At 48.5% G+C, this 13,321-nt stretch overlaps 1 long non-coding RNA gene across 1 annotated transcript; it reads right to left on the reverse strand.

Annotated features, from left to right (window-relative positions):
* Nucleotides 1-2,448: 2,448 nt before the first annotated feature.
* On the reverse strand, nt 2,449-11,708 carry LOC308177777. The gene is made up of 2 exons (XR_013939399.1): nt 11,010-11,708; nt 2,449-8,386 (listed from the first exon to the last, which is right to left on the reverse strand). It is a non-coding gene; the product is annotated as an uncharacterized lncRNA (long non-coding RNA).
* Nucleotides 11,709-13,321: the final 1,613 nt, after the last annotated feature.

Raw genomic sequence — 13,321 nt, forward strand, 5'->3', positions numbered from 1 at the left:
CACTGCTGGTTTTGGTGCCTTTCTTCTCTACTCTAAATTGATTAATGAATTATTAATAAAAGAGGGAGATGTGCATAATAGATAGACGCTGTTCTACAAAGACCTTTCTAAAGACAACAGGATGAAGATAAAAACAAGCAAGGCAGTAAAAAGACAAGATGAAAGCAGGAGCGGCCTTGTGAGTACATTAGAAGTAACAATAAAGCCTACAGATGAGCAGGAAGGCAACCTACAGGCTGACACAGCCTCTGCAAGGCTGCTGCACAGACAGGCAGCTGGAAAAACGTGCGTGCCCAGTACTGTACTGCAGCCAGAAACCTAACCTTGCACTCCAGACCAGTAACATTAAAAACGCGCACGCACGCACCTCCTGAAGGTTGGTTTACCTCTGAATTTACTCCAAGGTGAAGAATCCTCAGACAAAATAGAGAGTGTAGAAGATATTTTACAGGAATTAGGAAAGACAACAGGGCTTGTGTTGTGACTTGGTTAGAAATTCCAGCTCTTCTCCCGCTCAGCCCAACACGCCGCTCTGCAGCAGCCAGCGCGCCTCCCGCGTGCCTTCCAAAGCCCCAGCCTTGGGAAGCTTTCTGCTCACCTGAGCATCCCTACAAGCTGATCCCTCTCCCCTGCTGCTTCCCTGGTGCTCAGCCAGGAGCTGAGGTCTCACTTTAGCCGTTCCCGTAGGTTAAAGCTCTGAAAAGGATTTTCTCTGCTGTACCTCTGCTGTCACTGAATTTGTAAGGATTTCGCCATTTCAAAGGCTCTGTCATTAGACAACAGGGGTAAAACTTGTCAACAGGTTCAAAAGCTGCCAAAGGAAGGGAGACGTCCTCACACAAACACGTACACTGGCAGCCTGGTAACACAAGTGTCGTTTCTTTAGGAAACCATGCTAAAAAATGTAACTTGTTCCAAGCTGAGACCTGTATTACTTCTGTCAGCTTTTAGCCAGTTTTTAACACTGCACTTTGCAAATCCAGACTTAAATGGAAGGCACCAAAAGTCAGGTAATTGATTTTACTGACACAGATCCAGAGGAACGCTCCAGTGGATCAGACCCAACGTTTGTAAGATATTTCGGCAATTTCTACAAGTCCAATTAGCAACTGATGTGTAATGCATCGAGAAAGCCTGCAGTTAAAGAGTTTTCCTATTAACATTCTTATTACCTGCAGAGATTGACATGTTTTCAGCTTAAAATGAATTCCGAAAAATTGTATTTTAAATAAGGGTCAAGAGAATGAATGAATAGGCATAAACAGCATTTTATGGCTATGTGTAATAGAGCTTTAGCAATAAAATAATAAGTGAGTTAGAAAGAATACAAAGCCATTCTGAATTACATGATCACAAAATTATGTCTTGATTGACTCTTTTCCTTAATGCTTGCATAGGCTGATGCAGTTGGATCAGAGAATTTCCTTTGAATATATTAACATTTATTAAAAAAATTATCAATTTTGAAGTTACAAAATGCCTCTCTAATTTACTACAGTTCAATTTACTGCTTGGGAGCCAACCACGTTTCCAGACAGACACCCTGGGAGGCCATTCTGGCATCTTGTTTCATTCAAGAAAATTATTTGAGTTTTATAATAATGTTACTGCAGGCCAGCTGGGGGAGATGCTGGAAGTTGGGCAGAAAGAGATCATCGTGGCTGCAAGGACCACACTCCTTCCTACCCCCAGCTCTGTATTGGAAAGAAAAAGAAATTATTTCACTGTGAAAGTTGCATACAAGAAAGAAATCTGAGAGCAATAAGTTAATTTTGAAACCATTCCACACAAGCAGTCAGAAACTAGGGGCCGATCCTCATAGACACACGGAAGTGACGTCCAAAATAAGGATGTTCTCCTTCTGCTGTAACACTCGAGAACTGCACTGTACGTCCCCCAACGCTGCCTAACCCAGCTGTCCTCAACCCAAACCCTCTACGCAAGCAGGTGCTTGGGCAACTGGGAACTTGCTGGCTCGTGAAACAGCCCTCCCGGTGGGTGTTTGGGGATCAGCTGCACCAACGACGGACTTGGTGAGGACCCCCGCAGTACACGCTGTCCTCTGGTCTGTGCAAGGCTGGAATCAGGAATTCACAAGGGCCACGACTAAAGCATCAGGTAGTGTGATCACTTGGTAGTGCCCCTTCTTTCATGAACGGAAGCAATAGCCACACCACCTGCAATGCACCTTCAGGAAACGCAGGTTTCCAAGACAAAAGACCTTTTCCCTCACTGCTGAGATTCACCGGGCTGCCAGGGATGTGGTTGCCAAGATCTCAGTAGGAACTGAGAAATCAATTATTGATGCTGCGACCCGGTGCTTGCAACGAAGCTGTTCACCTTGCCGGAGGTCTGGCGGCACGGGGAAGCCCCGAGGGGCCCTTCCAAGCGTCTGGACGGGAGCCTTGCTCTTACCAGAGCTGCCCCGAGAGGCACGGCGCAGCCGAGGGGATGGGGAGGAATTTGGCAGTCACGAGAGACTCTCCGAAGCACATGCTTTCGGTTCAGTAACAGTGAGCAACTCGCAAGGCATTTGGCTCCCGCTCTCATCCCTCCCCGTTGTCTCGTTGGAACATCTTGTGTAACTTCGGAGCCTCGGCTTTAGCGTGCATTACTGCTAACTGCCTTCCTCCTCAGCTGTGCACCAACACCGCCCCAAGAGCCAGCCTTCCGTTAGCCCCAGTCAGGGACTAACTAATTAGTCAAAAAAAATTAGATTTTCTGGAGATAATATTACACAGATAATTAAAACTAAAAAACTACGTCCTAGAAGGACAACTTTCCCGTAGGCAAGCTCCAGCATTTGCCTTGGTTATTCCCCAGCCCCACATTTTCTTTTCCTCTGCCGTGCCCAAGCCATAACGAGCTGTTAGTACTGACGTGCCACCAACTACCTAACAAGAATTATTTATTCCTGTCTTCAGGGTTCAAAATGAAAACTCTCTGAATTCCACTTATCTACTAAAGAAAGACTGACCTGAAACACTGATTAGCTGCTCAATGCTCGTGCAGCGGGATACGACGCCACCGTTACACCTTTAGGTCTAACCAAGGAATTCACAGGGTGCTCACTGGCTGTAAAGCAAAGGAGGAGAGGGGACAGAGCCCTCTACCTGGGAGGTGCAGATCCTCTGCCTAACAATAAATCTGCAGATCAATAACTGAAAGAAAGAGGGAAGAAAAAAAGTTAAAAAAAATTAATGGAGGTGAAAAAAGGGTGCAGAAAGTGAGAAAGTAAGTAAAGGAAGAGAAAAGCAGCAGACAAATGAAGTGTTTAAGATGGCTGTGAAGCCGTAACGCTCCCAGCCTGCAAAGTTGTTGTGGGTGTCACTGCACCAGGCTGTGCAGCTGGGATGTCGCAGCACCGCGCAGCGCCGGCCACGAGGCTGTGAAAGCGCCTGGTGAACAACTTGGTCGGTGGCAGCAAGGCAGGAGCTTCTGTCAGACCTTGGCATCTCGCAAAGCCTCTCCCGGAGCAGACGGAGCACGAGGAACGCCAGCAGCCACCAGCGCTGCCAGCAGCCACGCAAGTTTCCCTTTGGACAAGGCCAGGAGATAAAGGCACAAATCACTCTTGTTGTTCTGGCAAGCGACGAGCTTGGGTTGCAATAGCAACAGAGTATGTTTAGTTATTTGTCCGAAGCGTTATTTAATAAGAGGATTGCTAATTGCAAGCAGGAGCGGAATGTGATGAGGAGGTGATGAGAGGGGCTGCGGCCATCTCCTTGGTCCTGGTGGGCATGGACAGGTGGAGGGGGTACGGCTCCTGGCCAGGCTCCTGGCCCTGCTCCTGCCCCGGGATGGCTGGTGAGGCGTGACGGGGTCCCTCGGCAGGAAAAAGAGCAACTGAAAACCAAGGATTTATGCTCTAGCCTAACTGGGCTTGCTCAGAAGGGAATGAGAAAACGATGGAGTCGGACCTCTAATAAACACCAGCGAGCTTGTACCCGCCTGACCGCAAAGCGCGAAGCCCAAGAGCGACCACTGCCCCTGCTCTGGGAGCTTCTGGGTTTCGCAGGGACTCCCCGTGAATTTGCTAACGTGGTTGAGTTGGGAATCTGATTTTACAGACCACACCGACCTTTGGAGAGGACTTTACCCCTACTTTCTTTACACCAGCTTCTCCCCCCCTCCATTTGCAGCAGCTCTCATTTCCTTTCCCAGACTCGTGAGGTTCAGAAATGGGAGCTCAGGAAACCTGCTAGCCCACCACAAACGGGCCGAGAAACTTCTTCCAGGATAACAAATTAATATCTTTTTCCATCACGAAAATTACCAGCGGGCATCCATAAGACATCGGCACGTCCGCAGCCGGGTCTGAGCATCAGGCTTCCCCCAAAGGAATACAACAGAAAAATTTTCCTGGCTTGCATCAAACTCACCCCTGTGCTGCGTTTGATAATGCTCGTTCTTTATGCACAGACAGGAGAAGGGGAAAGAAAGGTATTATCTCATTACCGACACTGATCACAGTTCAGGCACTAAATCCCGCCAAGGAGTACATGCATCAAAATATTCATAACTTGGTTGCATGAGAAGAAACTCATATCAGGCGGCAGCCTGAAGAGGCATTGTCCTGTGACATTCAGGTGGAGAAAACCAGAGCGTGCCCTTCAAGTTTTATGACTGAGACCAAAATTTGCCAGCATTTCATTATGATCTTATTAACGTTATGAGATCAGGGGGAAGAGTGTGGTAACAGGCAGAATAGATTTTTTTTTTATTATTATTATTTCAGCTCTGTACCCATAACAAATCAGCTCTATTATGTCCCAGGGCTTTCTCTTTGGCTCTCCTAATCTCATTGCCGCTACATAACCTCCAGCTGGCTTTAAATCTGGCTGCTGTGTGCCACTTTCCTATTTAAATCTTCTTGCTTTTTATCGGTTTCATTTTTTAAGTGTATAATTTACATTTGGTTCCCACTGGCTATAATAAAACGTCCAGGCGAGTCGTTCTCATTGTCTCGCCACAACAGGAGGAAATCCCAAATGAGCTGACTGGTACTGGGTGGCACTGTGGGTTTGTATTTTTGTATTTTTTTTGTATTTTTTTCAGGCCCTGGATATTGGCCATTTTTCCACGAGGACAAGGCAGAGTTTTCCAGCCCATCCTCTTGGCTGCTGCCCACGAGGGTGGCTCCTTGCCCCAAAGCGTGGCCCTAACCACTGACCCGTTTGTGCCTGGACACTGCCCCCCTGCCCCTAGTCCCTGGCTGTGAGCAAGTGAGTGATCTGCCTCCTTCCTTTCTCTCTGGGGACAGAGGGACCAAAGGCTCTGGTGCAAGTCACTGCTGGTAAATTTTATCTATCTTCCAGCAATTATAGGATAAGACAGGTTTAATCACTGAGCCAGCCACATTCTACCTAGATCCCAGGCAGCACCTCCTCCTCTGAGAGCCACCAAGGCAGAGCGGTGACACGCCACGGCAGCTTCTTGCTGCCCATCCAACTCTGGGCCAAATTTGGGCTGCAAACTAAGTCAGTGTGACCCATAGTTGACTAATGAGTGCTAAATGAGGTCAGAAAATGCTGGGTCTGCACAACCCTTAGGGCTTCCTGGGGGCTGCTGAGGGACCCCAGGACTGTGTCACCAAGGAGAAAGGTGCCAAATTTGCTCTGTCCTCCTTGACGTGAATCTGCCACTAAGGTGCCAGTAAAGGTGCACGACCAAAAGCTCCTGAGACCCCAGAGCAGATAAAATTGCATCGATAGCCAGGTACCTTCCCTGGATATTTTCAGAACAATGCTCCAACAGACCCCACCACATCCCCGGCACTTCCCCTTCCCTGAGCACACAGCCCGGGACTTTGCACGGAAGGGGTGCTGCGGTGCCAGCCGGGCACGAGGGCCAAAACACATCGTCCCTGCACACCAGCTCCATGGTGAGCCCTGGCACTTCACAGAGTTGTTCAGAAGAGGTTTCTGGAGACGTGGTCTCACCTTTCTCAGTCGCACCAAGCCTCGTCTAGCCCAGATTTAGATTTGCAAAACACGCCAGGCCCAGGCTCTTCGGGAAGAGGCCAACCCCCCAGAACACACCACCGTGGGGCAACGTGGTCCTGGGCACAACCTTCCTGGGTTTTGGGAAACGGACCCCACCACCACCAGACTTAATTCTTCATTGCTTCGTGAAGCTCTGAAGGTATTTATACACATGTCAAAGACGTGCAAGATGGGGGTGAGGACTCGCTGCTGCGGCTGCCAAGCCCCACGCCAAATTCAGCCATTTCAAAGTTCCCTTGAGTGCTCGCGAATATTCAAATATCTATCTGGCACCTGGGTTTTGTTAAGTTTTCTGGTTGCGTGGCTTTCAGAACTCTGTTACTGCATGCTGGGGTATGATTAAAGCATTTGGCTTTCCATGGTAACATTACCCATCTATAATCTTGTTTCTTAGCGAGATGGGAGCCAGCTGTACTAGCGGTTTCCTTTAACAATAAGTCTTCAGGAATAACTCTGCCCTTTAAGCCTGAAGGCTGAGGCGACACGTGATTGACAGCTATCATGGCTTTCAGCTAATTAGATATTCTCTACGTTCAGCCGAGGGAGGGTTTTTAAAGGAAATAATTACAGGCTCAGGCCCCAGGCCCCTCATGGCAGGTCTGAGATCACCGAAGGTCTGCTGAGACTCATTTTCCAAATTTGGGGGTAATCCGAGATACAAATCCATTTTGAAAACCACGCGAGCCAAACAGCGCCATCCCATCTTTTCAAAACTAAATGGAGCTAGAGACAGCCACTGAGTGCAGCAGGCACCTGATCTCTGTGTGTACAGAGGGGCTGCCCAGGCTCCCCCCTCCCTCCCCACCTAACTGGAGGTAAGCGGAACTCCACCCCCAATTGCACAAAGCAATTAAGCATGCCGTGTTAATTAGTTACGGCAATGACGATCTTCTAGACAAGGAATGTGCTATTCCTTGTAAACGATGCTGTCACAGAAGTGTTGATTTCCTTTTGAGATTAAGCTGCCTGAGTATAAATCAGCTGCTGCAACCACCCCAGAAATACAAACTGCAACGCAAACATCCCAGCCAGAGGCAGGGGGAGCGACCTGCTGCTATATTTGGCAGACTAGAGAGCCTTGTAAGGCTTGTGAGAAAGTCACAGAGAAGCATCATGTTGTATCGGCTTAACTTTTTTTTTTTTCCCCTGGTGTGAAAGCATTTTCAGTACATCACAGCTCTGCACCAGGTTTAAGCCTGCGGACAGCACTGTAACAAAATTATTTGCGGGAAATTATCAAACCGCAAAGGAAAGGCTCATTGTCACTTTGCAAATGTCACAGAAGACGTGTGCTTCTGCAGTTTGTCACGAGTTCAGCCCCACTGCTGTGACTGCGGCTCGTCAGGAGACAGCCTGTACAGCAGCAGAGGCATTTGAAAGCCCATCTCCAGCCGAGATGACTTGTTATGATAAATCTTCGCCAAATCAAGCGTTTTGCCAACAGCAGTTGGAAGATATCCATGCTTTTACTGCATGCACATTCTCCGTATCCCATTGCTATCATTCAGCAATAAATGTATTCATAGCTCGTACCAGTTGCCCACCTAAGATTCGGGTAGTGTTACAGCCAGAGAAGACACCTGTGTGAACTGGAAAACATGTACCTAAATTAACAGCATCTTCTCTCCCTCTGTAATACAGAATAAGTCAGGTGTTATGCAAAATCTTGCTGCAAAGCATCTCATCTGCTGCTGGGGCCTTGGGTCAGCTGTAACCTGGGTCCTGCAGGGCTTGAGAAATCCCCGGGCTGAGCTTTGAACAACAGGCTTGCTGGAAAGAGGAGCAAGCCACAGGAAAAAAGGGAGTTGGGGGCAGTAAAATCGGCGTTCTTAAAATAAAATAACAACAACAACAAAGTCTAACAACGTTTGCAAAACTAAACCTGTTCACTTGGCAATCGAGCCTGGGGAAAGTTGCATCCATCCTGCGCAGAAGGAAGTATTTACGGCCTCGCGCTCGCAGGCTACAGGTGGGGATGTTCTGGAGGAGATCACAACCAGACTGCAGGCATCTTGCAATTTTATTGCCGTGTTGTTGGGAGTAGCTCGAGGTACACGACAGCGCGCCCAAGCCCAGGTGGCCATCGCTGGGCACGGAAGGGGGGAAATAAAGACTGAAGGCAGCAGCTCTGGCAGGAGGGGGCTGTGGTGCCAGCCCCCGTGCCCCCCGGGACAGGGCTGCAGGGTGAAGGGCTCCCCGCCCGCCAGGATCAGCCGCGGGGGCGAGGAGAGGTTTGTCTTCCAAATGAAGTGCGCGTGTCGCATCACGCTGGTAATGAACACGCGCAGCACTGGCAGGGCTACTGCATAATTTAGCACCACAAACGCTGTCTTTCTCCGGAGTTCTCATAATTCTGTTATCTTTATTTATAAAGTGTTAATCTGCTTTAAGGAAAAAAAAAAAAAGAGGAAGAGACTAAAGTTCGTGTGTAAGCCTTAAAATGTGGTAAAATAATGAAAACTGTAAGTGGAGAGGAAGGGATTCAATTTCCTATTTTTTCAACTTTCGGATGCTGCAGATTCCTGAAATTCTGAGTTTGGGAGCAGCGGAGCTCAGCACAGGGGCAGGCACCATGCCCGGAGCTGCAGCACGCCGCATGGGCAGGGGAAGGCGCCCTGCTGGACCCCTGCTGCAGCTCCTTGGGGGCTCGGGCAGGAAACCCTCCAGCTCTGGACAAAGAGCAGAACAGGGAAACACCTACAAAGTAATCGCGCTCTTTTCAGCCGATGGAAATTGTGTACACCAAAGTTCAGGCGGGGATGCTCCCAGCTGCCCAGAAGCTCACCCCAAAGGGCAGTCGGGGAGGGACACGCGTTAGCTGTGGTTGCACTTGCCTACCAACAGAAGTTAAGTTCCACACTTTTAGGGCCACTTTGCAGCCAAAAAGGCTCATACATCTCCTCGGGATCGCAAATTCAATGAGGTGAAGGTTCTTATTTCTCTGCATGACACCTGCTTATTTCCACATGCCAATGTAGTATTCAAGGATTTATAGCGACTGCAGTAATTTTGAAAACCATTTGCTCTTGCATTATACTCTAGGGGTTAAAACTCTGCTAGGAGCAGCGGGCTTTTGTGCATCTTCAATAGAGGAAAATATTTTAGGGCTTGGGTTATGTTAGGGTTGTTTTTTCCAAGAGGTTTGATGGTAATAGGTGACACGTTGTATATATGATTTTTGTAGTGAAGACTTCCATCTGACCAGTGATTTCCACAACAAATGGTAAAAGCTTGTACAAAAATCTGTAAATGTCCCACTCACCAAACTGAACAAATTGTGACATTCAAATATTCTTGCTCAAAAGCGAAAAGACAGCCTTCAGCAGACCAGATCTGAAACAAGCAGATTATACCCCCAGAGATAGGAGAATATGTTTGGAAAAGCTTTTAAGTATCTCAGGAGCGAAGGGTTATTTGAAACCCAACATGTCAGTCAGACGTTTTGACACAAACATGCTGGTGCCATCAACACCTCTATAGTAAATATTTCAAGATCATCTTGTTCTGAAATACAAAATCTAGCTGCTCTATTCAAACGCCTGATCCGACATCAATCCCGAAGTGATCCAGAGGCGGGTAAAGAGCACCGCAAGCCCAAATCAGGGTGAGACCCTCTGGCAAAAAGGAGCAAAGGCTGCTAAAAGCCCCGTGTCCTTCCTGTACCTCCAGCACATGCTGCCAGAGGCATTTCACTAGAAACAGGTTTCATTTACAGTGCTGCACACAGTGCTCAGTTTAATTTAGACTTTTCATTTTCCCTTCAATATTGTTTAGCATATTGTACGAAGCTGGTGGGATTGTTTATGGAGTAAGGTATAATCCAGCCTGAACAACAGCAGCAGGGCCCAGACCATCAGCTCTCAAGCCTCAGCCCTCCATTACCCAAGCCTCTGTTTGCAAATCTGGGCAAAGAGTGAATTAAAGCAGCACTGCACCAAGAAACTGGGCAGAAATGTGCAGCCTTGTTTAATCTTGCTGCATTCGCTGCACCGATGCCCCCCTGCAGCACTCACTCATACTCCTCTCTGGCCATTTGGGCTTAGCCTCTCTCGAGTTATTTGCTAGCACCACAAATAAAGGGGTGGGGAGCTTTGGTATGGCCCTCGCTCACTGTCACTATTAACAGCAGAACCTGAGAAGCTTTATGTGACCTTACCCTAGGAAAGAAGCACCACACCACCTGGAAACCAGAGAGGCCTGAAGGAGCTATAGATCTTTTACTAAATGAATAACATTAGTGAATTGAATGAATTCACTTCAGTCTGAAATTTGTAAGGATACTCAGCTTACACAGAGCACATTCAAATATTTAAGGCAGGCACCAGAATAACCATGGGTCGCTCTCCAATATCACTGTGGTGCTACTGCTCAACCACCACTCCTTAACCACTGGGTCAGCTCTGAACTATCCCAAAGCCTCACTGTGGCATTTTCAAGGAGAACCCATCTCTGCCACAGATATTTCCTCCGTGGTCACAGACTGGCATTTACGGAGAAAGAAAGTGGGAAGTGAACCAAGAGGCGTGGTGGGTGCCCTAAGGGTCGTTTTCCTTTTCTTTTAATCGTTCTGATAAACCTTTGTTAGGAAATCAGTCACCTCAATCTTGGGGAAAGAGGCGTGTTAATGACTGTGTCAATTTAGCGGGTGTTTTAGGTTTTATATTCAATTTTATTTTTTGCGTGGAGCATGAAGAGGAATGGCATCGAGGACTGCCACACTTCAGAGACACAGCAGCGTCCTCTGAACCTAACAGAGCCCACAGCGGGCTGCCAGAGAAATCAATGGCTGCTGGAAGCATGACAGAGGAATCTGGTTTCTGGGGCAGGGATGGGGGACCTGCTCTCAGCTCTCATACATGGTGTGGGACCTGGGCATGTGCTGCAGCCTTCAGAAGGGCTCGTGTGGCCGTGATGGCCCCGTAGCCACGGTTTGGCCTGGCTGAACCAGAACAGGTGACACGGGGATGGTACGGGAGCTGTACCCCCCCCGCCATGCCTCCATACCTGTGGTCATCCGGGGCGCTGGACGCTGCGTTTCCTCAAGCCCTGGGAAAGGAAGGAGAACATCACCTGAGGCCCAGCAGCAGTTAGCCAGGGAATGTTTATGCCTCTCCCAAACAGAGAAATGTCCCTCCCAACTTTTCTAAGGCACGTCCTGGCCCACGTTACAGCCCCGCAGGTGTCAGCAGTTCCCATACAATGGCTGCACAGGTGTGTGACTGGGAGCAGAGCTGTCTAAGCAAGTAATTAGGGAAGGAAACTATTTACAGATATAAAATAACCAGCTTTCAGACACCAAGTTCAACAAGGAAATGGATATTAGCAGCATGAATGTAATTATTCTATTAACTAGTGTTTTGGAGGTATCTTTCTAAATCTGGATCTACTCAAGCACACAGCAATCATTTCTATAGTACTCTGGAAAAGGTTAGATGCTCTCAGGTAAAATTCATTATATTATAACCCCATAATTAGCAACATTTTTTCTCCATACTTATTTCTCTGTTACCAAGCAGTAACATTTAGGGAGATTGGTGTCTTTTTGCCAAGGTTTTCCTCTTACATGACACAGGCAACGTATGCCGGGTTAAGAAAACATTTATTTTCCCCAGCGTTGGAGAAGCTCTCTGATTAAGAGTCGGGGGTTATTCTGCTGAGTCGCACAGGTCTAAAGACAATCTTTGTTCACACAAAAACACGATTACAGACCTTAATACAGAGGAGCTCCTCACGTTTACCCGGGCAGGAAGAGGCCGGGGTGAGGCCGGGAGCGCGCCCGGCCCCTGCCCGTGGGCGCAGCCACATTGCCCCCTGCTGGCGCTGCTCGGGGCCGGGGCCTGCCTCCCGCAGCGCTTCCCTGGGGAAATGGTGGCCTCCTTAGGGGCAGCCTCACGGCACGGGGCAGCTCGCTTTGCTCCGGATTTTGAGCGGCCTGCGTCCAGGGCTTCGCCCGCTACAGCGCCCTGGGCGCTCCCCTCCTGTCCGGGCTCCCCGGGGCTGGGGGTAGGGGCTGCCTCCCCTCAGAAACTTTGTGCTGTCTGGCCTTTAAAAGCAGCAATAAGCTTCTGCAGCTCAGCCCCATGCAGACGGCGCCCCTTGTTCCAAGGCTTGGGCTTCCCACAGGTGCCACGGGTGGCTACAGGCGAACTCACCCTTCCCAGTCCACCTCCCCACATGGAGCTCAGACCCTGGGCCTCCCCGCCCAGCCGGGCAGGAAGCCTCCTGCCTGCCTTCACCCTCTGCAGGGCTCCCCTCAGCCCTGTGACCACAGAAAAGTGCTCGGGATGCCACCACGTCCAGCAGTCCCCGAAGTGCTACGTGGGAGCACGCCGCAGCCAGCTCCAGGTGAGGCTGCGTGCCCTGCGTTAAGCTAAGGAGGGTAACAGAGCCCCAAAGGTGGCTGCACCTCAAGGCCTCACCATCGGGGTGAGGCAACGTGTGGCCCTTTCTGCTATGATCCAGCCCAGGCGTCCTGCACTAAAAGGGGATTGAGGACAGTTTTCCTTCGCTAGGGAGCACCTATTCACACCTACAGCATCTTTCCCATAATCAAAGTTCTTTCGCATGTTGGTGCGGAACTTCCTGGGCTCCATTTTGTGGCCACTGCCCCTTGTCCTGTCCCCACAGACCACTGAAAACAGGTTGGCCAAATCCCTCTGTCTCCCACACTTCAGGTATTTATAAACATTGATAAGATCCCCCTCAGTCTTCTTTTCTCAAGACCGAACAGACCCAGGTCTCTCAGCGTTTCCTCATAGGAAAAACAACAAAAATACGCACCGTAATTCCACAACCTTGCAGAGGAAGCTTACATTCTTAACAGCTTTGCAATCAGCAAATCTGGGAGTCCACTAATTCATGTAATCTGAATTGGAAATAGTATTTCAGCATCCTTGGTGTATTTGTGAGCCTGAACTTCAGTTCTTATCCCACCAGCTTCCTTACACAGCTTAATCACATGCTTTGTTTACAGAATTGTATAAAGCAGAGTGATTAAGTCTGGTTTGATTTAATCTTTAATAAAACCTGAATGAGTGCACCTCAATAAGGATAACATGACCTTTGTATTTTCATTTTAATAAACATTGGAAATTGCCAACATTACTGATTTTCAGTGCTAATAACTTAACAAGGCAATAGACCTTGTAATTAAAATAAGTTTAAGGAGGCTGGTAAATGATTTTGATAATGATTTAAGGACCAATTATAGAAGAGATCTCATTCTTCCCCTTCTAATTAGATATATTGGAAACAGGAGAACTGAGAAGTTGTGATATTAACCATTTTTCTTACAGTGAGGACATCCAGATGCTCTG

The sequence above is a fragment of the Anser brachyrhynchus genome, assembly GCF_964034855.1.
Source record: "Anser brachyrhynchus genome assembly, chromosome: 14".
Classification (NCBI taxonomy): Eukaryota; Metazoa; Chordata; class Aves; order Anseriformes; family Anatidae; genus Anser; species Anser brachyrhynchus.